The sequence below is a fragment of the Pongo pygmaeus genome, chromosome 22 (genome assembly GCF_028885625.2).
Source record: "Pongo pygmaeus isolate AG05252 chromosome 22, NHGRI_mPonPyg2-v2.0_pri, whole genome shotgun sequence".
Lineage (NCBI taxonomy): Eukaryota > Metazoa > Chordata > Mammalia > Primates > Hominidae > Pongo > Pongo pygmaeus.
In genome coordinates this window covers 26,165,139-26,192,113 of record NC_072395.2, presented here as the reverse complement: position 1 = coordinate 26,192,113, position 26,975 = coordinate 26,165,139, and the positions used below count along the sequence as shown (strand labels likewise).

Sequence of the window (26,975 nt, the reverse complement as noted above, 5' to 3'; positions counted from 1 at the left end):
ACCCCCAGCTGCATCTACACGTGCACCTAACCCCACACCTGCACCCCCAGCTGCATCTACACGTGCACCTAACCCCACACCTGCACCCCCAGCTGCATCTACACGTGCACCTAACCCCACACCTGCACCCCCAGCTGCATCTACACGTGCACCTAACTCCACACCTGCACCCCCAGCTGCATCTACACGTGCACCTAACCCCACACCTGCACCCATCTGCACATGGACCTGCAGCTATATGTGCACCTGAACAGGCACAGCTGCACCTCAGCTCAGCCCAAGCTCACTCCCTTCTGGCAGGCTCCACATAGACTCTCAGGCTTTCTCTTTGCCCCACACCCATCCCCACTGCCCTCAGCTTCAGGTGGCCACTCCCATAGTGCCCAGCCTGTCATCTGCATCCTTGTCCTATGCCCCATGGCCTGTGCACACACCTCTTGTCTACACTGCCTCCCCTCCTTGTAGAAGAAGCTTCCAAAATACCCGATATGTGATCAGCCTGTCTAGCACACAAAGTGGTGAGATGGGGTGACCATTGTCATCCCACAGAACCAGGGGCTTGGTGCTGCTGGATGGCAAGGACCCCCAAAGCCAAGTCCTGGGCTCTTTGGGGACCTCCTTGCTGGGCCCTCCCACGGGATCCAGCCCTGGCCTCTTCATGGGTCCCTGCCCCACCCCAGCCCAAGCCCCCCTGCAGCCAGGTCCCTAACCTGTCTGTGCACCAGAACTACCTGGGCAGCTTTACAAAGTGAAGGCCCAGGCCCCACCCAAAACTATGAGTCAGGAGTCTGCCCTGGGCTCCAGATGCTGTGTGTAGCCAGGACAGGTGCACCAGGCTTCCCCATCACTCACGTGGTCCAGCCCAACAGGTACCCCCTGCAACATCCCTTTCTAGTCCTCACCCCTGCCCACTTCCCTGTGGCCCAAACCTGGCCCCAGGACAAGGCAGCCCACCCCACCTTACAGGAGAGGCCCAGCCACATCTGTCACTGCATCTGGGCACTCCTGGGCCCATACTTGGGGCACACAGGGTGCCTGCTCTCTTCTCCCTCTGCTCCCTGGACCCACCCATCCAGTACTTCTGCATCAACAGCACTGTCTCTTGAGCTGCCCATCCCCTCTCCACCACTTCCCAGAAGAACTAGAGGCACTTTCAGTAAAACCATTCAAACGAGAAAGGCTGGAAAACCTGTGGCTGTGAGCGCACCCAGGCACTTTATGGGGTCTTGTGTACCAAGAACCCCTCACCAGAGACAGCACACATGTGAGACAAGAAAGAAGAGGACAACACAGCGGCAGGCGGGCCACCCAGCTCTGCGTGCCTGTACCCACCTGTGTCACCAGACACAAAGACTGAGGCACCTGGGGCAGTGGCCCATGAGGACAAGTCCCTGCTCAGAAGCAAGAGGGCTCCTAAGACTGAGGGTCTGCTGGAGCGGGACAGGGAGAGGAAGCTGCCGCAGGAAGCCTAGACACAGAGGGAGCCCTAGGGCTGATGAGGCAACTTGGACAAAAGCTGCCCATGCCGGACAGCACTGAGGCCCGAATCCACTGCTCTCTGAGGGTCCAGTGGACTCAGGGGGTGCCCAGTGATGGGGGAGACATCCTCGCTGCAGCCCTCACCAATGCCACCTCCCAGGCCCTGTCTCAGACGCACCGGACTGCGCCGCGTTTCAGGTTTCACAGGAACTGAACAGGACTGAGGTTTGAAAGCCACACCAATGAGAAAATCAAGCACGGTCAGCCTCGAGCACTCCTCAGAAGGCACTGCTGGGAGCCACCCCCGCAGTGTCAGGGCCACACTTCCCCTGCCACACAAGCCGCAGCGCTGAGGGCCTGCCTGAGCAAGGGTGGTCACTCCTGCCCTCACTGACATCTCCACAGGAACAAGCTCTTCCAGCCCCAGCTCAGGAGCCAGCCAGAGCACGCAGTTCACCCAGCAGCCTCTGGCAGGTCCTACCCTACCCCTCAAATGGCCTGCAAGGCCCAGAAAGACTGGAGGGTGGGGTCTGCACCCAGCCACGGGGGGACGGGGGTGGCCAGGGACACCCACTGCGAGGGTTCATGCCGTGCCATCTGGGAAAACTAAAAGGATGAGGGCTGCATGCCCGGGCCCTGCAGGGTTGCTGGTGAATCAATGAGCAATGTCTAACTAGTTGGCATGAAAAATAATACATTAATCCCCCAATTATCGTACCCAAATCTTCTCTTTTTCCCCCAGCAGTAAACACTGAACAAACTATCCAGGATAAATTAACATATTTTCCTCCATTTTCTTCAGCTGTTTTTTCCAAACAGTCCATATTAAACAGAGCAACTGAACCATCAAAAACTGGCCTACGCTCCAAATGGGAGACCTTGAGAGAGGAACTGCCTGCAGCGGGCTGAGGGGGACCGGCAGCCTCAGTGGCCCCTGGCAGGCACATGTGCACGTGCACACTCCCCTGAGGCACGGGTTCAGCGGGGAAGCTCTGGGTTTCTGGTTATCAGTGTGTCCACGGATTGGTTGCCCCACTCCTGGGCTCAGATTCACAGCCGGGAGCCCAGGACACAGTGCCTCCTCACAGACTCAAGCACAAAACCCTCCCCACCTCTGTCCCCATCACCATGTCCCCTGCAAGTCCACAGGTGCCCACAACAAAGCACCTCATGGCCCCTGGGCTCTTGGCCCTGTCTGCCCTCATCTTGGGTAGCCTTGGACACCCCCCACCTCCAGGGCTCCCGGGCCTCTCCAGGGACCTTGGGAGGGGCCTTGGGTGTTTAGAAGCCTCTCCCACCCCTGAGGCCAGTCACTGAGGTGTCAGCTAGTGCACACTTCTTCCCAGAGACAGGCATCCCTCAAAGAGCTGTGTGGAGCACCACAGCCTCTGATAGGGAGGAAGAGCTCACAGCCAGGCTTCACCCCCAGCCACAAGCACATCTCTGCAGCAAGGAGCTTAACATGGACAGAAACCACCTAGTGCCAAGCAGGAAATCTGTCCCCTAAGGTGCTATGGAAGCCTCCCATCATGCTTCACTCCCAATAATAAAAAAAGCACCTTACAGCTGGCTTTCTGATCAATATTACGTGAACATAATATTGCATGTAAAACGGTAATATATGAAATAAAATACAGCCAATTGATTTAGCAAAAGCCCTTTTCAATCAAGCCCTTAATCCACCTTGCTCAAGCCCCTCATCTGTCTAAAAGCAGGCCTGCTCTGTGGCCTCCACCTGCCCACTGAGGAAGCTCGGGGCTGTGGAGCAGGGGGCAGGACAGCCCTGGGTTGCCCACAGATTCTGGAAACCACAGAGTCTCAGAGCAGATCTTGGGAACTGAGCAGGACCCAAGCATGGGCTCTGTCTGCCTCAATCCAAGTCACTCCTGGACAAGGGACCTGCCATGCACACCCAGACATCACTGCCCAGCACTAGTCAACCCTCCAGGACCTACAACCTCAAGTTCCAGAATCAGGCAGACAGAGATTCTGGGCATGCCTCTGCTGCTTCCTAGCAGTGTGGCCATGTGCAAGTGTAAGCCCTCAGTCTCAGTTTCCCCATCCGTGCAATGCGAATCTGCAGCTGTGCTCCCCATGGCAGCTGTGGCACCCTGCATGGGGCTAGGCTAGAGTCATGCCAGCCTTTCTCACCTCCATTCTCAACTCCCTAGCACCGTCTCAGAGTGAATGCCATCTAATAGCTTCCCAGGAACCTAGAAGCAGAGCTTCAGGGGCACCAGGGAGGGGGCTGCCGCTCTGCCCACTGGGCTACCTGTCTGTAGTACATGTGGAACTACCCATAACATTTCCACCTGAAAAAAACAACAGTCTCCGCACTTAAAATTGAAAACCTGTGAGTTCTGAGAGAATTTACCAGGGACCATCACTAGAAAAGTAAGCCCTTGGTTGAAAGCAAAGCCCCAGTGAGACCAACCAGTCCAGCATGTGTACCTTGCGGTGTGCCCTCCTGGCATTAGAGCAGCATCTGTACCCTGTGGTGTGCCCTCCTGCCCAGGCCCGGGGCGGCTCAGCACTGGCTCCAGCTGTGTGTCCACCTCACAGGCTCCCAGCACCATGGCCAAGGGCCAGCCCTGGGCCTGCCTGGTCCCCACTCTTGGGTGCTGCTGGGTGGTGGGGCCCACCTGCTGGGGTTGTATTCCAGGGCACTGATCTCCTTGCTGGCCTGTAGCAGGTGCAAGATGTCGGCTGCCAAGCTCCCATTTGCCTTCTTGACTCTGGCATTGTGGCCGGGCTTGGTGTCTGTGTTGATGTGCAGCAAACCCTCATCCAAGGAGTTGTCACTCTGCTGCATGAGAGACAGGGTGCCGGTCAGGGGAGGGTCCGGCCACCGAAGTGGCCTGGGAGTTGGGAGGGGGATACTTTTTCCCTTCAGGGACTAAACTAGGTTTTTTAACATTTTTAAAGAGCACTGCCTTTCTAATGAGCACTGCTGGGGTCAGACAGAGGCCCCTGGAGCCAACGGGGCTGGATGGCCCACACACGGGCACACGGGGCAGACGCGGGTGCTAGAGATGTCTCAGGACCACAAAGGACCAAACTGTCTTCACACTGTGCACCATATTCACAGAGAAACTGGTTCAATGGAACCCTTAACATGAGAGAGTCCCAGTGTGTAACACATATAAAGAGATGCCGCGATGACTGGGTGGAGAGGCAGGGGCAGGGTCTGCAGCCTCAGAGGGACCTCAAGTTGCAGGAAAGCAGTTAACAGGCTCAAATCCGGATAAACCCCTCTGGCAGGGTGCTCAGCGGGGACACGCCCCTCGCACGCCCAGGCAGAGATGCCCACTGTGTCTTAGAGTTAGATGTGACCTTAGAACACTCACTCAAGGGTTGAGTGAGGGTAAGGGGCCCTTCCACCATCTTGTGCAGAAACACCCTCAGAGTCCGCCCTGGAGTCACTCAAACCACGGCCTTGGGGACTGCCCAGAGATGGCCTCTGAGACCGAGGGGGCCCGGAAGGCAGCTCACCTTGTACGCTGCCGAGTCAAGCTTTGGCTTCATGACAGGTGTGGACAGCACCACCTTCTTATGCAACAAGACTGAAAGCACAGCAGATGGGAGTCCAGTGGGCAGCCTTGGGGGGAGCCAGCCACTCCAGGAAGACCTCTCAGGGCATGATGGGCCTCTCCCAACCCCTCCCCCAATGCCCCTTCCAACTCACAGGACAAGTCCCTTTTTGGGGCCTTTTTCTTCCTCCTGATGGGAAACTCGTTGATCTTGAGCTTGCCATTGTCCGAAACATACTCATACTCATCCTGCACGGGCTTGGGCTTGTCTTCCTTCAAGTTCTGCAAGGCCCTGAACACACCAGGGCTTGTCAGGGGCCTGAGAGCCTTGGAGCTAGGGCAGAAACGAGTGGGTCAGCAGCATCCACACAGCCCCATGGCAGCGGACAGGTGGGACCTCCCAAGGCGTCCCCTGCCAGGGCCATGGCAGGATAGCCTCCAGGAGGCAGGTGACATCCCCACCATTTGAATTTCAATCCGAAGAAGCCTCAGTACCAGTCAAGGTGGGAAGAGGGGGGAGGGCCCAAGCCTCTGCAGCCAGGCCAGGCTGGGCCCTCAGTCCCCGTTGTGGGAAGCTACCTGCCCACAGGAGAAACATTCCCCAAACCCATGGCCTCCTATACAATGCTGTGCTTCCCTCCCCACATTCAGCCAGAGACAGCCCTTCCCCAGGCAGTTCAGATGCTTGAGACAGTGACCCCCAACTGTCCCAGGGCCACTGGACAAGCTTAAGCCCTGCCTCTGGCCTGCCTGGGAATCCTGGCACATGCTGAATCTGTCTTTAACTGGAATAGGATTCAACTTTCCTGTTTTTTTCTCCATAGCTATATTGGAAAACTAAACTCAGGCCCAGGGCTACAGGATAGATTAACAGTCTAAGAAAGGGCTTGTAACTTGTCTCCCTGCTGGGGCGAAGGAGGACTACTTCAGAGCTTGGCTTGCAAGCAGCTGCTGCCCTTGCCTTCCCAGGGGTTTGAGGATGGGTTTCTCCCTCTATAGTTTCAGGGACAACAGGCCGAGGCAGAAAAGTCTGGAACTTCAAACAGACACAGCTCCAATCCTGAGGAAATGGAAGCGCAGACACCTGGATAGAGCTCCAGGGCGAGGCTGCTTCCAGTGCTCTAAGTGAAAGGGCAGCGCACCCCGCTGCCTTACGGGCTGAGCCACAGAACACGCAAGTGTCCACAGGCTAGAGTCATGCCAGCCTTTCTCATCTCCATCCTCAACTCCCTGGCACCGCCACAGAGTGAACGGAACCTAGAAGCAGAGCTTCAGATAGAGCAAGCGGCATGCCCAGGGTCATGAAGCTGGGCAGCCACAGGACCCTGAAGACCCACCCCTTGGCTGAATGGCCTCTCCTGTTGCCCTGAGTTCCCTGCCCCTCACAAGGCTCTGCCTGGGCACTGCTCCCTTTCTCCACCACCCGGAAAGAGGTCTTCTCCTCCCATCTCTTCAACGAGGAAACTATGACCCAGCCAAGTGAATCAGTGGTTGCTGCAAAAAAGTGGCTGCCCCTCCCACTGGGACCTCTCTGACTCCAGGCAGATGTGGGGCCTCAGCAGGTGACATGCCCCACGCACTGGGAGCACACACAGGCCCAAGTGTTGTCGCTGGTACCATGAGGCTCTCAAGGCTGCCATGGGGCTCACAGCCCTCAGCACCCCTTGCCTCGCCCCGAGGCTCATCCAGCATGCACACACCGCCCAGACACACCCCCTAATCTCTGCTCAGCCACACCTCCTCCAGGAGGCCCTCCTGACTCCCAGATGGGTCACATTCTCAGCACTCAGGGTCCCATGCTGGGTTCATACCAGGCCCTCCCCACTGGCCACTGGGCTCCGAGGGCCAGGATCCTGTCCACCACGCATGTCCTCAGCGCCAGCTCACAAGAGCCACACATCTAACATTCATGGAGTCCCACAGCCTCCCTCCCTGCCTGGGGGCCCATCCCTCTCTGCAGGCTGGCTGCATCTTCCAGCCCAGCCCCAAACAGGCATGTCTGCTTCCTCACACCCGCCCTCAGGTGGAGCATGGTGGGAGGCAGGGACGCGGCTCTGCTGGTGTTTAGGCCTTGAAGAAGAGGTGCCGGGAACAGGGCTGCAGTCAGTGAGGTCAGCAGCTCAGAGGGAGAGGAGTCCCCAGAGGTGTGTCAGCCAAAGTTTGTGTGTGTATGGGGTATGTGATGTGCGGTGTGTGTGGTTGTGTGTAATGCAGTGTGTGGTGTGTGTTTGATGCAGTGTGCACGCATGGTGTGTGTGTAATGTGTGTGTGGTATCAGGCAGCATGTGTGATGCAGTATGTATGGTGTGTGTGATGTGGGTTACATGCGAGGTCACCCCTCCCATCCAGGCACTCACATACCTGAGGAGTTTCCTGTTGGAGAAAGAAAAAGAGAACTTGTCTTTGTTTCCAGCTAGAGGCGACTTCTCTAGCTTCTGCTCCTCTTCCATCTTCAGTAAGGAGTCGGGTTTGCTGTTCTGAAAAGCAAGACCAGGGCTGTCCCTGAGCCCCACACATAAGTAGGGGGTCAGGACCCCGACTAGTGTCAGGGGGCAGAGGCAGCTGCTGGGAACAGGCCTAAGGAAAGTCACCCATAGTTCTCATGGCCACCTGGGCCGCTGTGGGGTGCTCAGGGGCCTGCACCCCATGGGCTCAGTGCCTCCATGGTGCCTGGCCCTCAGGGAGTGGGAATGAAAACCAGAGTGTGGACAATGAAGGGAAACACTGTCAACACACAGGGTGACACAGCCAACCTCTTGCATCCCAACCAACTCAGAGGAAGGTAGTCCATGGGTGGCCACACACACTTCAGACTCACATAGCCACACCCCATGGCACCAACTGCTCAGGACAAGCAGACACATGTCTGCACATTCCTTCACACACACAGGGCTTCATGGATTCACATCTCTGCTCACACTCACTGACCTACATGCACGCATATGCATCCATGCACACATGCACGTCTCACCTTGGACTTCCACTTGGCCTCCAAGTTGCTCTTGGTTTTCTCTCGAATTTCCAGCCTCTCCACATCATTCTCTATGTGGACCACGTCCTTGTTGGGCACACTCAGGATGGTCTTTGTGGCCTAGAAAAAAGTGCTGCTGTGACCCAGAGGTGGACACAGAGGGCCAGTGGGACTCCCTTGTGCCACACAGATTCCTTGTCTCCTTCTAGCCCGTGTGCTTGCAGCTCATGCCTCCATCCATCTACCCATCCATGCATCCATTCACCCACCCATCCATCTACCCATCCATGCATCCATTCTCCCACCCATCCATCCATCCATCCATCCATTTATTCATCCATTCATTCATCCACCCATCCATCCTCCATGCTTTTGTTCATCCATCCACTCATCCATCCATTCATCCATCTGTCCATTCATCCACCCACCCATCCATCCGTTCATTCATTCATCCCATTCATTCATCCACCCATCCATCCACTCACCCATTCATTCATTCATTCCTTCATTCATCCATCCATCTATCCATCCATCCATCTGCCCACCCATCCATCCATCCATCTAGGCATCCATTCATTCATCCCATTCATTCATCCACCCCCCCATCCATCCATTGACTCATCCATTTATTTATCCATCTACCCATCTACCCATCCATTCATTCATCCATTCAATTATCCATCCATCGGTCCATTCACCCACCTATCCATCCATCCATTTGTTCATCCATCCATCCATTTGCTCACCCATTGATTCAGACATCCGTCTGTCCATCTATTCATTCCTCCATCCACACATCCATCGATCCATCCATTTGTTCACCCATTCATTCATCCATCCGCCCATGTGTTCATCCATCCATCCATCCATCCATCCATTTATGCATCCATCCATTCATCCACCTATCCGTCCAACCACCCACCCAACCATCCACTCACCATTTGTTCATTCATTCATCCACTCATCCATCCATTCATTTATCCACCCATCCATTTGTTCATTCATCCACCTTTTTATCCATTCATTCATCTAACCATCCATTTATTCATCCATCCATCCATCCATCTATTCCATCTAACTATCCATTCCATCCCCCCATCCATCTATTCATTTGTTCATTCATCCATCCATCCATATATTCATCAATCCATCCATCCACCCACCCACCCAACCATCCATCCATTCTTTCATCCATCCACCCATCCATCCATTCATCCATCCATCTACCCATGTATCTATCCACTCATCCATCCATCCATCCACTCATCTATCCATCCAGCCACTCATCCATCCATCCCTTCATTAATCCATTCATCCATCTACCCATTCATTCACCATCCGTTCATCCACCCATCCATTCATTTATTCATTCTTCCATCATCCATCCATCTACCCATTCACCCATACACACATTCATTTATTCATCCATCCATCCATCCACCTATCCATCAATTCATTCATCTATCCATCCAGTCATTCATCTATTCATCCATTCAACCATCCATCCAGTCATTCATCAATTCATTCATTCATCCATCCATCTATCTGTTCATCCATTCATCTATCCATTCGTCCATCTATTCATTCATTCACACATTCATCCTTCCAGTCATTTAGCCATCCATTCATTTGTTCATGCATTCATTCATGCTTGCCCTGAGAAGGGGAACACAAAAGTGTCCCACTAAATCCCTGTGATGCTGGCCCTGAAATGTCCTGGCCCCCAGGAAATGGATAACCTCCTCCTCCTGGCAGAAGTTCACACTCAATGGTGCTTGATCTCAGGGGTTCATGGTCCCTGAAGCGCAGACCTAAGATCCTCTAGTTAGAGTGGGTCTTCAGGGATGGGCCCGTCTCTCTCACTGTCCACAGGGGCTCAGACTATCAGGGCAACTCTGCTCCTGTCCTCACCCCTGAACACTCTCCCCTCCAATGGCATTCTCCTTGTTGTTTCTGCACAGACACCTCATCTACCTTCAGGCTTCAGCCTCAATGCCTTGGCCCCAAGGAGGACCCAGGGCTTCTTTGTCCCCTGGCAACTGCTCATCTGGCTAGGAAACCTAGACATCCCATCCTGGAAAACCACGGTGCCTCCCCCACCAGGTGGCCCTCCTGAGTGCCACCACTGCCACAGCACACACACACTGTGCTGCCTTCCTCAATGAGGGCTTCTCTCCAGGCCCACTGCTCTGTGGCTTGCTGGGGCAGAGCCTGTTCACCCTGAAGGGTCTGGGCCCGGATGCTGCAGGATTGGGTCAGGACCAGGCAGGGAAGTGCATGTTCTGGGCAGACTGAGCTCACAGAAGAGCCCAGACCCCCACATCCTCCCAGGGGCCCCTGGAGAACAAGGACAATGGGCCCCAGCTATATCTATGGGCCTGGCCCAAAAGAGGTGCTGCAGTGCCTCTGGTGATGAGGTGGGGAATCAGGGTGAGGGGGCCCTACTGTACCCTTCTTGGGTGGCTCCATCTTGGTCAATGCCTCCTTAGTGCAGGCTTCGAGCAGGTCCAGATTGGGGATATTAGGCAAGGCTGACTCTCAGGACTTCTTCCCTTTCTTCTTGCCTCCATCTTCGCCTTGGGGGCTTAGGGGGTTTTGGGAGCTTGGGGATTTTGGATGGCTTGGGCATCTTCACAGTTTTGGGAGTCTTTTTTTGGGGGGGGGCACTTTCTCCAGGAGGGATTGAGGTGGGGTGGCCTCAATTGGAGGCAGGGTGGCCTCAGTTGGAAGCAGGGGCTCGTCCTTTTCCCAGTCCCCATCACAGACCTCATCTGACGAGGCGACAGTATTCACTTCCAGTCAGACAGCTTTGGAGGCATTCTGGGGTACAGAAAGGGGAGGGTCACTTGCTGCTTCTGCCAAATTGTGGCCCAGGAGGGTCCACACATCGGGATGCTGGAGACCCTCACTGCTAGCCTGGTGGGGAGCTGTTAGCCCAGAAAGGCTCAGCTACCCCACACAATGATGTGACATGCTCAAACCCACCCCACACTGTTGTGTGACACACTCACACCTACCATATGACGTCAGTCACTTGCTCTACCCGAGGCTCTTCTGTCCTACCCCAAGCACAGCGGCTGGGGGCTCATCCAGGATCACACATGCTGGGACTCCAGGGGCTGAGGCAGGGGCTCCTCCCACAGAATGCCCTCCCCATGGGAGCTTCAGAGGTGCCAGTGCCATCTCTCAGTCCCTACACACTCACACCAGGACACAGACCCAGCCAGAGACCTGAGACCCTGAGCCCTCACAAAGTCAAGCTTACCCAGGAGAGTGCAGGGAGGACTGTCTGGGACACTGCCCTTCCTGGAGCTGGCAGCTCTGTGTCAGGCTGGGCCCCAGGCCCAGAGAAAGAAAGGCAGGCCCTCCCCCATCCCCAGGGGTCCAGCCCAGTACCTGACTCAGTACCTGAGTGAGGTCCAACCCCACCTCACTGAGCTGGATCACTTTGGCCAGGTCTTTGATGAGCTGTGAAGGCTTGAAGTGCTCTGGGAGCTTGTCCTCATGCTCTGCCAAAGCATACAGGACAATGGGGCCCAGGGTCACCGCCAGACACATCCCATGGCCTTGATCTATTCCTGCATCCTTCCAGGCTGTCCCCTGATTGCTGAGACACCCAGACGAGCATGAGAGGGGCTTCCCAGCCAAATTCTGCCCCAGCAAGAGGTCTCTGCTGTGACCCCCACCAACAGGTGGACAAACTGAGAACCACAGGGGACAAGCATGCCTGAGGCCACCACCAGCAGGCTATGGAGTAAACATGGGTCCCATCCCTTCTTCCTGGTCAGAGGCCACTCCACTGGGCCACACAGCTGAGGTGAGGTGGGAGGGGCACCCTGGACTGCCCTGGGCCTTGAGGCCTGAGGGAGGCGGTGGCTGCAGGATGGCCCTGGGAGGGTACTGGCCGCCTCTCCTACATGGCCCACCCATGAGAGAGGAAGGCTGCACATAGTGTTCCCTGCAGCCTGGCCTCCCCCTCCTGAAGGCTTTCTGCAAACCTCCACTGGCCCTCTCTGGCCTGGGAGAGGATCCTCCTCCCTCAGGAGCGGGCATGGAGCCTCTGCACAATGAGAGCTCCAGCAGGAAACACTCTCCCAGAGGGTGCTCGAGGCTGAGCCAGACCTTCCCCTCCCTTCTGTAGCCAAAACCAAGGGAAGATGCTAAGGAACACAGGAAGCAGCTTCTGTGGGGGCGTGCACAGAAGGGTCATCGGGGAGGGTCACAGGGAGGGGATGCCCGGGTCACAGAGCAAGGTGGCTGGGGTGCTGCACCCGCATCAGGCAGCTTAGCTTCTGAACTGATGCCAGGGCCAGCCAGGAGGAGCCAACAGGGCATCTCCAGCACTGCCTGTCCTGCAGCCAGCCACTCCCCCAGTCCTTCCCTGCTCCCACCAGGTTCCAGGCCTTTCTGTGCTCACACAGTGTCATCCCACCATGAGCCATCTGTCCTCCACCTGCAGACCCATTTTCCTCCCAGGACACATGGGCACCTGCCCACCCTCCTCCCACCAACTTGCGACCAAGTTGTGAGCCCCTGGTGGAGGGTGCTCTGCACCTACATCTGTCCTCCCCCAGCTCTCAAGTGGCCCAGTCAGTGGAGAGCAGGGGACGGACCCATGGGGTGTCTGGGGCAAAGTCACACCCTGGGCCAAGCCAGGCAGGAAAGCACCACTGTCCCTGCCAGGCCAGATCTTACTGAAGCAGGACAAGCTTCATTAAGCAGGACATTGCTGCTGGGTCTCCAGGGAGGTTCTCCCACCTGTCACCGCTTTCCTGCCCTAGGGCATTTGTGACATGATTCCTACCTGCTTCTTCATCCATGGTTTCAAAGCATCATTGAGAATTTTAGCTCCTTGACTAGATGAGGGGGCAGCTGCTTGCCAGATTTGTGAGAGCCCGGGAAAGAGACATTGGGTGAGGTGGGTGGGTGCCCGCTGCCCACAGGTGCCTTCAAGCCCAGCCACACAGCCAGACTGGGGGACGCCAGGTCCAGCCTTCCAGAGATCTCCCTTCACCCATGGCCACCAGCCCAAATGCCAACGGTTCCTCTTGGAACCTGGGGGCGCCCATCCTCCTGGTGGCCTGCCCTGTGAGAGAAAAGATTGGCCCTCCTACTGTGCTCCCACTGTCTCATCCTACAGGCCCCTAACACAGGCTGCCTGGCTCTGCTCTCTCTGCCCAATACCCCAGACCTGCCTGAGCAAGGGACCACAGTCATGCCAGGAGCCGGGCCACAGCCTGTCCCTGGGCATACACCAGACATCCCCAGGCACCTCTTCCCACCTCATGGAGCCCCTTGGCACAGCGGAGGGACAAACCACAGCTCAGCTGGTAGATGCGCTCCTGCTGTGGGCCTCTATTGGAGAGGGCTGCAGGGCTCCAGGGCTCTGACTCACCAGGGCCAAGACAGCTCCCTGGGTTTTCTCAGTCCTGGGGGCAAATTGAACTGTCATCCCCTCAGAGAAGAGGGCCCAGGCAGAGAGGACATGGCCACGGTGGCCTAGCTGGCCAGTAATCAGGCCTCCCACAGGAGGGCTTCCCAGGTGCTACCCTGATCCCCTCCCTGCTGGAAAGAGTCCCCTGAGGTCAGGGCTAAACTCCCATCCTGGGCACTTCGCTCTGCCAGAGTCAAGCTCAGGGCTTCATATTTAGGGAGCAATGGGAAAATCTTACTGAAACTTGGCCAGCCATGACTATGGACCATTTTTCCTTCTCAAACTAGGGCCAGAGTGCAAACGGTTCTGGGTAAAAGAGATCTTGGCTGCTATCAGAACCAAAAAAGAGCAACTAAGAGCAACTTCTGGTGAAGGGCACACTGAGAAAGCAAATCACACATAAATGCAAACCCTCCTGGAGGCTCCCTCATGCTGCTGGGCAGACTCTGGAAACCTGAACAGGGTGGTGGCTGCCAGGAGCCACCTGCTCTCATTTCTGAGGGTGTAACCAGGCAGGACCTGGGACAGAAGGGGCGGCCCAGGGATGCCACAGTGCGTCCATAGAGGGCCAGGGCCGAGCCACAAGCCTGCCTCATGGTCCAGCTGCCATGGCCCTGAGGGATCCTAAGGGGACCCAGAGCCCACTCACACCCACTCCTCAGCTCATGACAGAACCAGGGCCCCACCTTCCCAATGGAGGCAAGTGTGGAGGGTGGAGCAGGTGTGATTGATACCTGCACTGAGGCCACGCACACTCGCCCCTCTCATCCCGCAGCCCAGTGTTCGTTCTAAAACAAGGCACAGTCCAATCAGAAGGAGAGGCCCAGCCTGTTCAATCTGGTCCTGCATTACACAGATGAGCAAACTGAGGCCTAGGACGCTGAGTCCCAAGGGGACTTGCTCAGGTCACAGGAAGGCAGCACTCACACCCTGACAGTCAGCCCTGACCCAGGTCTGGCCACCCCCACAGCCAAGAGCCTCAGGCTTGGACGCCCACCCTGGAGTAACCAGTACATTTGAACGCCTCCAGCAGGTGCTTCCCCAGGTACCAGAAAGCAGTTTAGAAGTTGGGAAACTGAGTCAGGCTACACAGTTTCAACCTTCTTTCCACTTCATATGCTCTGGAAGCCACCAAAGAGCCACTCTCAATGCACTGACCATCAAGCAGGTGACGATGGGGGTGGATCCAGGCCCCAGACACACCAGTTCAGGCTTCCCCACTGGGCCCTGCATAGCTGAGGTGAACCAGAGGACAATCGCCCTGGGTGGCTGCAGGCCTTGGTGCCTGTGAGAGCTCTGTTTGTGCCTGAGAAGAGACGGGAACAGCCTTTTAAGCAACCCCAACCTTACCAAGGGCGACTATGACCGTCCAGCAGTCAGGTGCCTAGAGGAGCCAGCCTGCACGATACCAGAACCCACCTCCTCCTTCCCTCCACATCAAGAAGAGGCCCACCGAGGCTGACGGTCATGTCAGGTCACCCACAGGCAGGCTGAGCCAGTGCTCAGCCCAAGGCGTCTGGCACCGACCCCGCTAGAGGGAGGACACTGCTCTGCGGAGCCTGAGGGCAGACAGTGCGGCAGGCACTACCTCCTCTGCATCTCCACTCAGGCTGTGGAGGAAATGTCCCGTGAGGGCCAGGCAGTCCACAGGGGTGAGTGTGGCATAGATCCAGCCTGAGAGAGAGACAGGAGTGTCTGGCGCCCCACCTCGCTCCCATGAACGGGCTTCTCATGGCTCCAGATCAGGGAGTGGCAGAGACCAGCACGGGCCTTCTCCGCCCCAGCCCAGGCTCCAGCTCCTACCTGCCTGTGCCTTGGTGCCCTGTCCACCTCTGCAGCTTCACCAGCAGCCTGAGGCCTCCCTGGGAGCAGCTCTCTAGCCCTGGCACCACCCCAGCCTCCATGGAAGTGGGTTGGGGGAGAGGCTGTGTCTGAGGCGGCACAGACTAGTCAGTCCAGCCCTGCACCACACAGACAGGGAAACCGAGGCCCAGAGCTGAGGAGACTCGCTCAGGCCACATGAGTGCAGTACTCAGAGAGGAAGCCCCAGCCTGTGTCCAGCTACCCGTCCTCCCAACCACACTCAGGGGCAGGAGACAAGGCCGGGGCATCTGCATCGCCCCCAGAGCTGGGACTGGACCCCAGGTTATCCTCGGAGATGGAGCCTGGGCCAGATCCTGGGAAATCCACAGCTCTTTCCTAAATAGCCGTGACTGTGAGGAAGCCGACAGAGGGAGGAGGGACCCAGAGATTACAGAAGATTCCGAGGCTTATAAATCATTAAAATGTGAAGGCCTCAGTTGATAATTTTTTAAAATGAAAAAAAAACCCTCCATAAAATGATTCAAAAATCTGAACACAACTTAGCTATTTGAGGATGCTAGGGAATTGCTGTTAATTGTTAATTTTTTGAGGTGTCAAAACAGTACTGTAGCTGTGCTACTTTAGAAGGAAAGGAAGTCCTTCAGAAATAGTGGAATATTTAATGAAACAGTGGGATGTCTGGGATTTGTTCTTACATCATCTAGGGGCACACAGCGGCTCACGACGGGCCTTCTCCTTCAGCACAGACACAAAATGTTCCCTAATATTGCCTTAATTAGCAGCTAGTGCCCTCCTCCCTCACTGGCTCTGATGCCGTGGCTGCTGTCCCCACACAAGACTCTCTGAGCTGGGTCTCCAGCCGGGGGCTCAGTCACAGTGAACCCAGCCAGGCTGTGAAAGGGGCTGACTGGCTGTGCAGCTCCAAGGTGGCCTCGGTGGTGAGGAGTGCCCATGCTGACCAGACAGCACAAGCCCCACTGGGGGTCCCTCTGCAGGGACTGGGCTGGGGTGGCATTAAGCTCCGGACAAGGGAGCAGGCATGCCAGGGATGCAGACAGACCCTATGGTGGGCATACAGCCCAAGGGAGAGGGGCATAACCTTGATGAGGGCCGGCAAGCCCTAGGACATGATCCCCAAAGCTGCCTGCACTCACCTGAGGGAATGAAGAGGGTCTGGCCCTGTTTGACAATGCACTTGTAGCATTTGTGGACCTGGTCGGCAAAGAACATCTCGCTGTGGTTAAAGGCAGACTGCCATAGCTCATCCAGGGAGATGTTGGCCGAGGTCAGCCTGATGAGATAGAAGGTTTGCTCCCCCTGCCAAGAGAGCCTGTTGGCAGAGCTGCCCATGCTGGAACACAGGGGTGGGGGTGCAAGTGTTAGGTCTTAACATGAGAAGTATCCCGTCCAGTTCCGCAAATCCTGCCTGCAACACCGAGAGCACAGGTGCTTTGCAATTCAGAGGTGTGCATGTTAGGAAGGCTCTGGGTATCTGGGCCCCCAGCACAGTCAAGAGCTAAAGCCCATAATCCCACATTACATAGTTTTGAGGCACTACAAATGGTGTGGGTGCTCAGGTTGCAAATAAAGCTGCAACTGACAGGTAGCTCCACTCTTGAGAGCCGCTTGGATCCCAGGCTGGGTCAAATGATGCCACTGTGTCCCAGGCGGTCTTATGCCAGGCCCCAGGAGTGGTTCTGCACTGGCAGCAGCAAGACCCCTGTCCTACTGCAGCGAAGCCCAGCCAGGTTCCGAGAATGCCCCAGTGACTTGCTCAAGGCCTCCCAGAGGTGGGATCAGCACGTGCACCTGTCCCCAGTTCCAGCGGGTCTGGAGAAGCTCAATGAGCAGCTGGGGGAGCCCACAGCTTAGGGTTTCCTTTTTTTCTGTTGCTATTTATGTCTCATTTTTCTTCTGGCTTCCCATTCTCGGCCTTGATGATGAGACTCCTAGCCTTCCTTGCCCACTCGGATGCCCCTATCCTGCCTGCTGGCTCCTGTGTGGGGCCCTGGCTATTGCTGGCCCCTCTTCCAGGATGTCTTCACAACACCCCCCTTCCCCCACTTTCTCCTCTAAGTGCACGGTCACCCAGCAGCCTCACCCAATTGTTATTGAGCCTGAATCCCATTAGAAAAATGAGACACTCGTGCGGTTCTCTGATCCCACATGCACCCCTGCCCCTCCACCCAGCGATGTCTCCATGGCCTCCTGTCGCAGGGATAGATGGTCCAGGGCCCGCTGGGGAGTGGCATCTTGGCCACAGTCAGGGCTCCTGGGGACTGCAGACCATCTTGCAGATGGGTCATGGCCACCGTAAAGCCAAGGTGCCCCAAGGGGTGTGGCTCACCTTGAGCACGTGGTACCAGACAGAGGCGCCCCAGAGTCAATATGGAAGTCGGTGTAGCTGCCCTTCACGCAGATCAGGCAGGACTTGGTCACTTTGGGCTTGGCCAGCAATGCATCATCTGGCCAGGAGTTTCCTACCCAGGACAGTTTCTTCATAGTGTCAGGTGGCTCCACGAAGCTGGACATTCTGGGAGTGGGAGAGGAAAGTGGTGAGGGAACTTGGGACCCCCTTTTTTATGTCCCTTGGAGCGGGAAACATGCTCTGTGAGGCACATCCCACACTCTCTCACCACCTGCGGGCCACAGGTCACAGCTCCCATTTCACAGAGGAGGAAACAGGATCAGAGAGGGTGGAACGAGCCCAGGTGCTGGCTGTGGCCCTGGCAGGAGACTGGGTCTGATGCTGGCCTCCACCCCCAGAAGATGATGAAAAGGCCCCAAAACCATCCACCCCTGAGAGAAAACCTCCTTTCCTGGGAACTGGAAAGCGAGTCTTTCTGGATTGGCCAGTGCATGTGGCTGTAATGTGCAGGGCTAGAGCACAGAAATCACTTCCCACACTCAGCCCAGGTGCCTCTGGTGTCACCTGAACAACAGCCACTGCTTTCAGAGCTGACAACAGGGCACCCGCGACACCTGGCCACGTCAGGTCACTGTCAAATCCAGCCAACTCATATCCAGGGAAGACAGGGAAATGCAAAGGCAGCCTTCCATTCAATGAAATGTCACCGTCCTGGATAAAATGCACTACATTTCATCAAAAACATCAAACTAGGCCAGGCATGGTGGCTCACATCCATAATGTCAGCATTAAAATGTATATGTAAAACACACATAATATACATCATCCATCCATTTTTTCTTTTTCTTACTCAAAGAACTCATACTGAAACATACCATACTCTTCTCCACTGTTTTTTACTTGAAAATACATTCCAGAGATGTTTCTCTACCAGTTTGTTAAGACTTATCTCCGTCTTCTTAAAGGCTATACAGTATTCCATCACAGGATATTCCATACTTTTTTTTAAACCAATCCATTTGCCAAATATTTAATGTCCTTTGTTTAGAAATGCTTTAATAAATGTCTCCCTGTAGATATTTTGTGGTATTTTTGAGGCATATCTGCGAATTCCTACAGGTGAAATGCTGTGTAAAAGAATATATGTATTTAAATGTTTAATACTTATTACCAAATTGCCTTCCAAAAAGTTCCACAAATTTGTATTCCATGAAGAATGGTGGTATAATTCTTTGCCAGGGATTAGTGTTCTCAAACTTGCATTTTTGCCAAATTAATAGTTGACTTTTAATAGGACATTGATGTTTTACATTGCTTATTTTCCTATTTGTTCAGGTTTTCTTTATTGGTTTGTACGTAGTCAACCTTACTAATCTTTTCCTTTGTGGCTTCTGGTCTTCATCTTTGTTTTAGAAAGTTTGCCCACTTTGGTATACTAAGTTCACTAATGTTCTCTTCTATAACTTCTATGCTTTTGTTACTTTGCAGTCTTTGATCCATTTGGAATTTATTTAGGTTTATTGATGTCACTTTATTTTTTTCCCAACTGTTTAGCCAGGTGTTCTACACTATTTATGAAGGCAGTCATCTATTCTTTCCTGACTCGATACACTATCTTTATGTTTACATCTATTTCTGGATTCTTTCTGGATTCTCCCCATCTCTCTAGTTCTTGAAATACCAAATTGCTTTAATTATTGTTGCTTCTTAATCTATTTTGATAATCTGATAGGCACAACGTATTCCATTACTCTTCCATATATCCTCCTTGTAATTTCCTACATATTTTATATTTATGTTAGAATAATTACCAGTATTATCTTCTTAATTTTCTCTATCAAAAGGAAATGACTCCGATGGAATGCTGTAAGTATTCTGTATGATGTATGCTCTATATTTTTAATAGATACCCCTTATTGGTTTCAGAAACTGTAGTTCCCTATAAAGCTGAATCTCCAGGCAGTAAGCAAGCAGGACTTTTTATTTCCTCTTCTAAAATTTGCTTTAGCCTCTGAATTCAAGCAGAGATGTACAGAGCCTACTAATCTCCCACCTTTTACAGAGCACATTTAGTCTGTATCATTGCACAGTAGCCCAATTCCAAGTTGCCACTCCCCGTTTCTGGACGGAGATTCCGGCAGGTCTGCGGCTTGTGTCACGTGTGACTTTGTATTTCTGTTCCATTTCTGGTCCATGGGGAAACCTGTGATGCTTTTGAGTCCAATTTACCATGCCCTCTTGACAGTCCGTGTGTGTGTATTTCCCTCTTAGGTTTTGAAAAGGAGATTATCAGAATCTAAAAGTATAATTATCATTTAATGAAGCTTTGGGTGGTCATGATCAGTGGGGCTTGGGGACAATACCATATGGTCATCTTTCACTAGGAGACTTTTCGGAGGTTTGTTTTTATATCTGGAAACTCCAATATGTTAAAATCCCCTTGCATAACCAAGACTTCCACTATATTCCTTCAGAGATATTCTGAGTTCGATTCCAGGCTGCCTCAATAAAGTGAGTAGCACAATAAAGTGAGTCACACAAATTTTTTGGTTTTCCACTGCATATAAAAGTTGTGTTTACACTATACTTCAGTCTACTGAGTGTGCAATATCATTATGTTTAAAAACATAATTTAAAATACTTTATTGCTAACAAATGCTGACACAGAGACATGAAATGAGCACATACTGTTGGAAAAAACAGTGCCAATACACTTGCTTGATGCAGGGTTGCCACAAGTCTTCAATTTGTAAAAAATGCAGTATCTGTAAAGTGCTATAAAGTGAAGCACAATAAAAGAAGGTATCCTGGTATATGTTTTTGCTTAGCAATACAGTGAGACTTTTGGGCTTCAGTCTATAGGCAATATCCTTTGCTTCACACCTAACTCTGAAGTTAGGGGCAAAGAGTGATGAGTGGGGATAGGAAAGGATGACATTGGGAACTTACTAGATGATGAAGTGTCCATGCTCAATTTTAAAAACTCTTATCATTTTTCCTAGACAGCAGATTGTATAATATGAATTCTCTGATCTAGTTGGTTGTGCTGTTTGATTTAGAAAATTGGGCATTGGAGGGGTAACTGTCTACCAATGGCAGTTTTTTTGTGTTTTGTTTTTTTTGACAGAGTCTAGCTCTGTCACCCAGGCTGGAATGTAGTGGTGCGATCCTGGCTTTCTGAAACCCCCACCTCCTGGTCTCAAGCGATTCTCATGCTTCAGCCTTCCAAGTAGCTGGGATTATGGGCATGCTCCACCATGGCTGGCTAATTTGGTGGGGTTTTTTTTTTGAGACATGGTTTCGCCATTTTGTCCAGGGTGGTCTCGAACTCCTGGCTTCAAGTGATCTATATATTTCTGATAGACACCCTTTATTGGTTTAAGCATATCTTGGCTTCCCAAAGTGCTGGGATTACTGGCGTGAGCGAACGCACCTAGCCTTAGTGGCTGTATTTCTTACATTATTGTTACATGATACAGGTTTTCATAATATTGAAAACAATAGAATGTAAAAATAAATATACTCCCCCATTTCTTTGGTTCTTTTAAAAATATTTTCTTTTTTAGTGTATGTATTTAAAGTGTAGAAGACAATGTTTTAATATACACAGTGAAATGGTGTTTGGGGTCTTAAATGTGAAGTAATCTTTTCATATTTCTGTGTGGTTTTTTTAATTTTTTTCAAAGGTAGAAAATACTTTCATATTCTCACAGGGGAACCACTTAAGATAAATGTCAAATTTTCCATGAATGTGAGAAATCTTCAATTACATGAGGGGAAAGGATGCTTTTGGGATGGGACAAACATCATACGGGCTAAGTCAAGGCCATTTCAGAAACTGTGACATCCTTAAAACTATTTTCTGCCATGTTCCTTTCTACCTTCCAAGGTTTAGGAGGAATTTCTGCCCGTTAGAACAGGTCAGAGATTTACAAAGTGCCAAGTTTTCTAAAGGAGAGATTCTATAGAAACTGAGAAACTGGTTGGTTGATTTACATCATGCATTTTTGGGGAATTCTGAATTATTTTCATTAAACATACTGGTAAGATACCTACGATGAGGAATTACGTGTCACACTTTTAAAAATGTTCTCAAAAGAACTTGCTAAGGGCTTGACAAACACTTGCTACGTTAACTCACAAAACACTCACAACAAATCTCAGGACTGACAAACTGCATGTTGATGTTCTTGTTTTCTATTGAATGAAAATATTTAATTTTTGGAATGAATTGAAAGTCACCCCGGATTTACTGAATACCAACCCACAAATCATTCTCAAGAGCAGCACTGTGTCTCGAGAACCCCAGAGCAGGACCAGGCTCTCTGGATTTTAGCTCTAGGTGTCCTCCCATTTGTCTTTCTTAGCAGGTAAATGAAATCTTTATTAAAATTCCAAAAGTATAATACCGTTTATTCTTAGAAGCTACCATTTACAGAGGAGAATAATGCCCTAAATTGTAGATAAATTGAATTCTCATGACTTTGTTAGCTTTGTAGTTGTCACCCAATGTAAGCATTTCTGTCTGTAGGTCACCAACGTGCCTAATAAAGCCCAAAAAGCCATCACTGATGATTTTCTGATTCACTCATCTTTGAATTCATCTGCCTTGCTTAGAGTGGAAAGGAAAATGTCTCTATATTAGTCCATTCTCGCATTGCTATAAAGAAATACCTGAGACTGAGCAATTTATAAAGAAAAGAGGTTTAATTGGCTCATGGCTCTGCAGGCTGTACAGGAAGTAGAGAGGCTTTGGCTTCTGTGAAGGCCTCAGGAAGCTTCCAATCATGGTGGAAGGCAAAGTGGGAAGCAAGGCCTCTTACACGTCAGGAGCAGAAGAAAGAGAGAGTGAGGGGAGGTTCAGCACACTTTTAAACAACCAGATTTCTCAAGAATTCACTTACTATTGCAATGACATTACCAAGGGGACTATCTGCCCCCATGATCCAATCACCTCTCACCAGGCCTCACCTCGAAAACTGGGGATTAAAATTTGACATGAGATTTGGTGCGGACACAGATCTGAACCATATCAGACTCTTTAAATTTCTGTGTCCAAAAGGGAACATTCTTGGGTACTGTATTCTATTCCATTAATTTGGTAAATGATCGTTTAAACCCAAGGAAGAAGCTTCTTGAAAGAAATAATTATAAAAATATGGATCTTGATACTCTACTAGGTTAAGGTTTTTGTTATTGTTGTAGCAAATCTCTTATTAAGCAACTTTAGCATTATAGTCTCAGTAAAAAATAGTTAGTCCATCCCAGCATGCATGTTTTTGGTAAAGTGATCATAACAGTGGAGTAAGAAAGTTGTGATTGATTTCTTAGAGGACAGTTTCAAATAATTTTCACCTGTCTTCTGTTTTTTTCTACCACTAAGCGGGGGGCATCCCATACTTCTCAGTTGAGTGTAATACAACTTCCTTTACCATCTTCAACTTCCTGTCTACACATTCCTTTCATAATCTTTACAAATTATGATGCTAATCATCTTACAGATTTTTTCACTCACCTTAGAGTTATTATAATTCCTCTTGCAGAAATTTTAAGGACAGAAGTTTTGACCCCAATGAACTCATCAAGGTATTGGGTTTTCCCTCCAAGAAGTTTTCAGAAAACTGACTCCTAGATAGTGCTCAGGTTTTTGTTACCAAGTATCCAAAAGATGAATATATGTGTCTTAAATAAGCTTATTGGGTATTTTATTTTACTAGGAGTCAGAAGTATACAATGTTTTTACATTTTATCACATATTAGGGATCTGAAAGTGATATACTCTGTTATGGTTATAAAGAAAAAAAGAATGAGCTCATATTCAATGAAAGATTGTGTCTTTTATATTGAGAAAATAATTTGAAGACAAAGGTAATGAGGAATCCAGTGCAAACTGCTAGTGGACTCTCAAAGGTGTCGGTACTGAGTGACTCTTTTATTTTTGTTTTCTTTTTTTGAGACAGTCTCACTCTGTCGCCCAGGCTGGAGTGCAGTGGCACAGCCTTAACTCACTGCAAGCTCTGCCTCCTAGGTTCAAGAAATTCTCGTGCCTCAGCCCCCTGAAAAGCTGGGATTAAAGGCATGCACCACCATGCCGAGCTAATCATTTATTTACTTATGTATGTATTTATTTTTATTTTATTTGAGACAGAGTCTCCCTCTGTCACCTGGGCTGGAGTGCAATGGTGCTATCTCGGCTCATTGCAACCTCTGCCTCCCAGGTTCAAGGGATTCTCCTGCCTCAGCCTTCAGAGTAGCTGGGATTACAGGCATGCATCACTGCACCCAGCCAGTTTTTGTATTTTTAGTAGAGATGGTTTCACCATGTTGGCCAAGCTGCTCATGAACTCCTGACCTCAAGTGATCTGGCCCTCTCAGCCTCCCAGAGTGCTGGGATTACAGGCCTGAGCCACCACGCACAGCCCAATTTTTGTATTTTTTTAAAACAGAGATGGGGTTTCACCATGTTGACCAGGCTGGTGTTGAATTCCTGACCCCAAGTGATCTGCCCACCTGGGCCTCCCGAAGTGCTGGGATTACAGGCATGAGCCAATGCACCCAGCCCTGAATGATTGTTTTGTCTGTACGTGTCTCATGTCTTATACGGCATTGTAAAGGCAATCAGATCTTTTCATTCATGTGGTTTTGGACATTTTCAATAATGGTATTATTCTTTGTACTTAGAAGCTTGGCAAGCACTAGAACCCATCTGTCAAGTAAAACAGGCTGAAGACATCAGGACATATAGCAGCTGCAGCTTCAGGGAGGTTGCATGAAATATTAATCCTGCTTCTCTCAGAACAGAGTCCTGCAACAGAGCCAATGAAGCAATCACTAGCTCCACAAATAAGACACTGCAATAAATTTAAAAATACCTAAGATATTTTTGTAGTCTGTGATAACAACTATGCATGGTAGAAAGGCTAGTGAAAAACAGCTACATGGAACAATGGAACAGAATAGAGAGCCCAGAAATTAACCCATCGTATATGGTCAACTAAATTTCAATAAGGGTACAAAGAATACACAGTGGGAAAATGACAGTCTCTTCAATAAATGATGTTGGGTAAACTGGATATCCACACACAAAAGAATGAAATTGGACAGCTGTTGTACACCATATCCAAAAATCAACTCAAAATGGATTAAAAACTTAAATGTAAGACTTGAAACCATAAAACTCTTAGAAGGGAACATAGGGAAAAATATCCTTGATACTGGATACAACACCAAGCAAAAATAAACAAGTGGGACTATATCAAACTAAAATGCAGAATTCTGTACAGTAAACGATCAATAAAATAAAAAGATAACCTATAGAATGGGAGAAAATATTTGCAAACCATATTATCTGGTAAGAGTTTAATATCCAAAATTCCTAAAAGACTCATACAACTGAACAGCAGAAAAACCCACAAATAACCTGAATGAAAAAATGGGCAAAGGACCTAAAGAGACATTTCTCCAAAGGAGACATACAAATGACTGACAGACATAGGAAAATGTGCTTACCATCACTAATCATCAGGGAAATGCAAACCAAATCCACAATGAGGGTGGCTCATATTTTTTAAAAAAGATAACTGTTGGTGATGATGTGGAAAAAAGGAAAACTTTGTATATTACTGGTGGGAATATAAATTGTTACAGCCATTATAGAAAATAGTATACAGGTTCCTCAAAAAATTAAACATAAAACCGCCATGTGGTCCAGCAATCCCACTATTGGGTATATATCAAAAGGAACTGAAATCAGTATGCTGAAGAGATATTTGTACTCTCATGTTTAGTGCAGCATTCTCAACAGCCAACATATGGAAACAACCTACATGTTGATTGATAAATGAACGAATGAAGAAATTGTGGGGTATACACACAATGGAATATTATTCAGCCCCCAAAAAAGGGAAACCCTGCCATTTGTGACAACATGGATGAACCCAAAGGACATTATGTTAAGTGAAATAAGCCAGATACAGGTAGACAAACACTGTATGATTTTACTTATATGTGAAATCTAAAATAGTGAAGCAGAGAGTAGCATAGTGGTTGCCAGGGTCTGGGGGAAGGGGGAGATTTGAAAGTGATGGTTACAAGGTATAAAGTTTCATCATAGTGCCTATAGCTAACCATACTGTACTGTGTAATTAAAATTGCTAAGAGGGTAGATCTTCTGTTAAGTTCTCTTATCAAAACAACAACAATCACAATAAAGGGGGTGGGAGGAAACTTTGAGATGTGACAGGTATGTTTATAACCTTGATGGTGGTGATGGTTTCATGGATGTTTATCCCCAAACTGATCAAGATGTATACATTAAATATGTACAACTTTTTATATGTCAATCATACCTTAATTAAGTGGTTTAAGAAAAACAACAACAACAACAAAAGGCTTGTGGAATACACTAATCAGAGAATATACACATCATCAGGGAGTTGCAGAGGCAGCATACCTGATTACTCGGCCTGATTTGGGGCCAGACATGGGGAAGCCAACTTTAGGAACAACCAAATGAGAATTCATTAAGACTCACAGCACAAAGCTACCTCAAAGCAATCTGGCAGATATGCCAAAATGACACATTACATGAAAAAGAACAAAAAAATGAATTGCAATTCTAAAGAAAACTTCTGAAGTCCGCAGATTGTGTGTGCGTGTCCATTTGTGTGCGTCTTTTATTTTTCCAGATATTTTCTTGCAAAATTAACAAACTTTTCCTTTCGTATTTTCCCATCATTCCACAGTTGCATTTCTTTTACCAAGTCCTAAGTAGCCTTTACTTCCTTGTCCACCAGTAAACATTGGTTTGACAAAGCCAAGAGGTTATCTAATCTTCATCCTAAAAGGACGGTGATCCTTTGCTGGTGATTTGCACTTTCTGTCTAGAAATCTAAACAATTTTTCTTTGTTATCAAGGTTAAAAAATTTAACCAGAATATAGCGTAAGGTCAGTGTTTCTCTGTGAATCTATCACTAATTACCTGTAATGTTGTTATCTCATATCTTTTGGCAATTCTATCTTTAACAGGTTTCTTCATTGGTGGGTTCTCTACTTCAGGAACATCAATTGTCTTTACATTGATCACTTTTTGACTGTCCTCCATTACTGATTACGTTGTCTCTTATTGCTTTGTCTTTTATTCTCTGCACTCACCATGATTAAATTAAGCCTTTATGTCAGAATTTTAGTTTAGCTAATCGTATTTCAATCATTGCTGTTCTAATTTATCTGTCAGTTCCATGGTGGTTTTGTTTTAGCCCACAGTTTCTCTCTTTCACTTTGAAATCTCTAATTCTCATTTCACTATTTTATAATCTTTGATTTCCTTTAAAAATATATATGTTATTTCATTCCTTAGCAACATGGTG

At 50.1% G+C, this 26,975-nt stretch overlaps 1 pseudogene; it reads right to left on the bottom strand.

Annotated features, from left to right (window-relative positions):
• The window catches only part of LOC129022709 (lysine-specific demethylase PHF2-like), a 38,918-nt pseudogene extending 12,208 nt beyond the window's left edge, over positions 1-26,710 (bottom strand).
• Between the last annotated feature and the right edge of the window lie 265 nt (positions 26,711-26,975).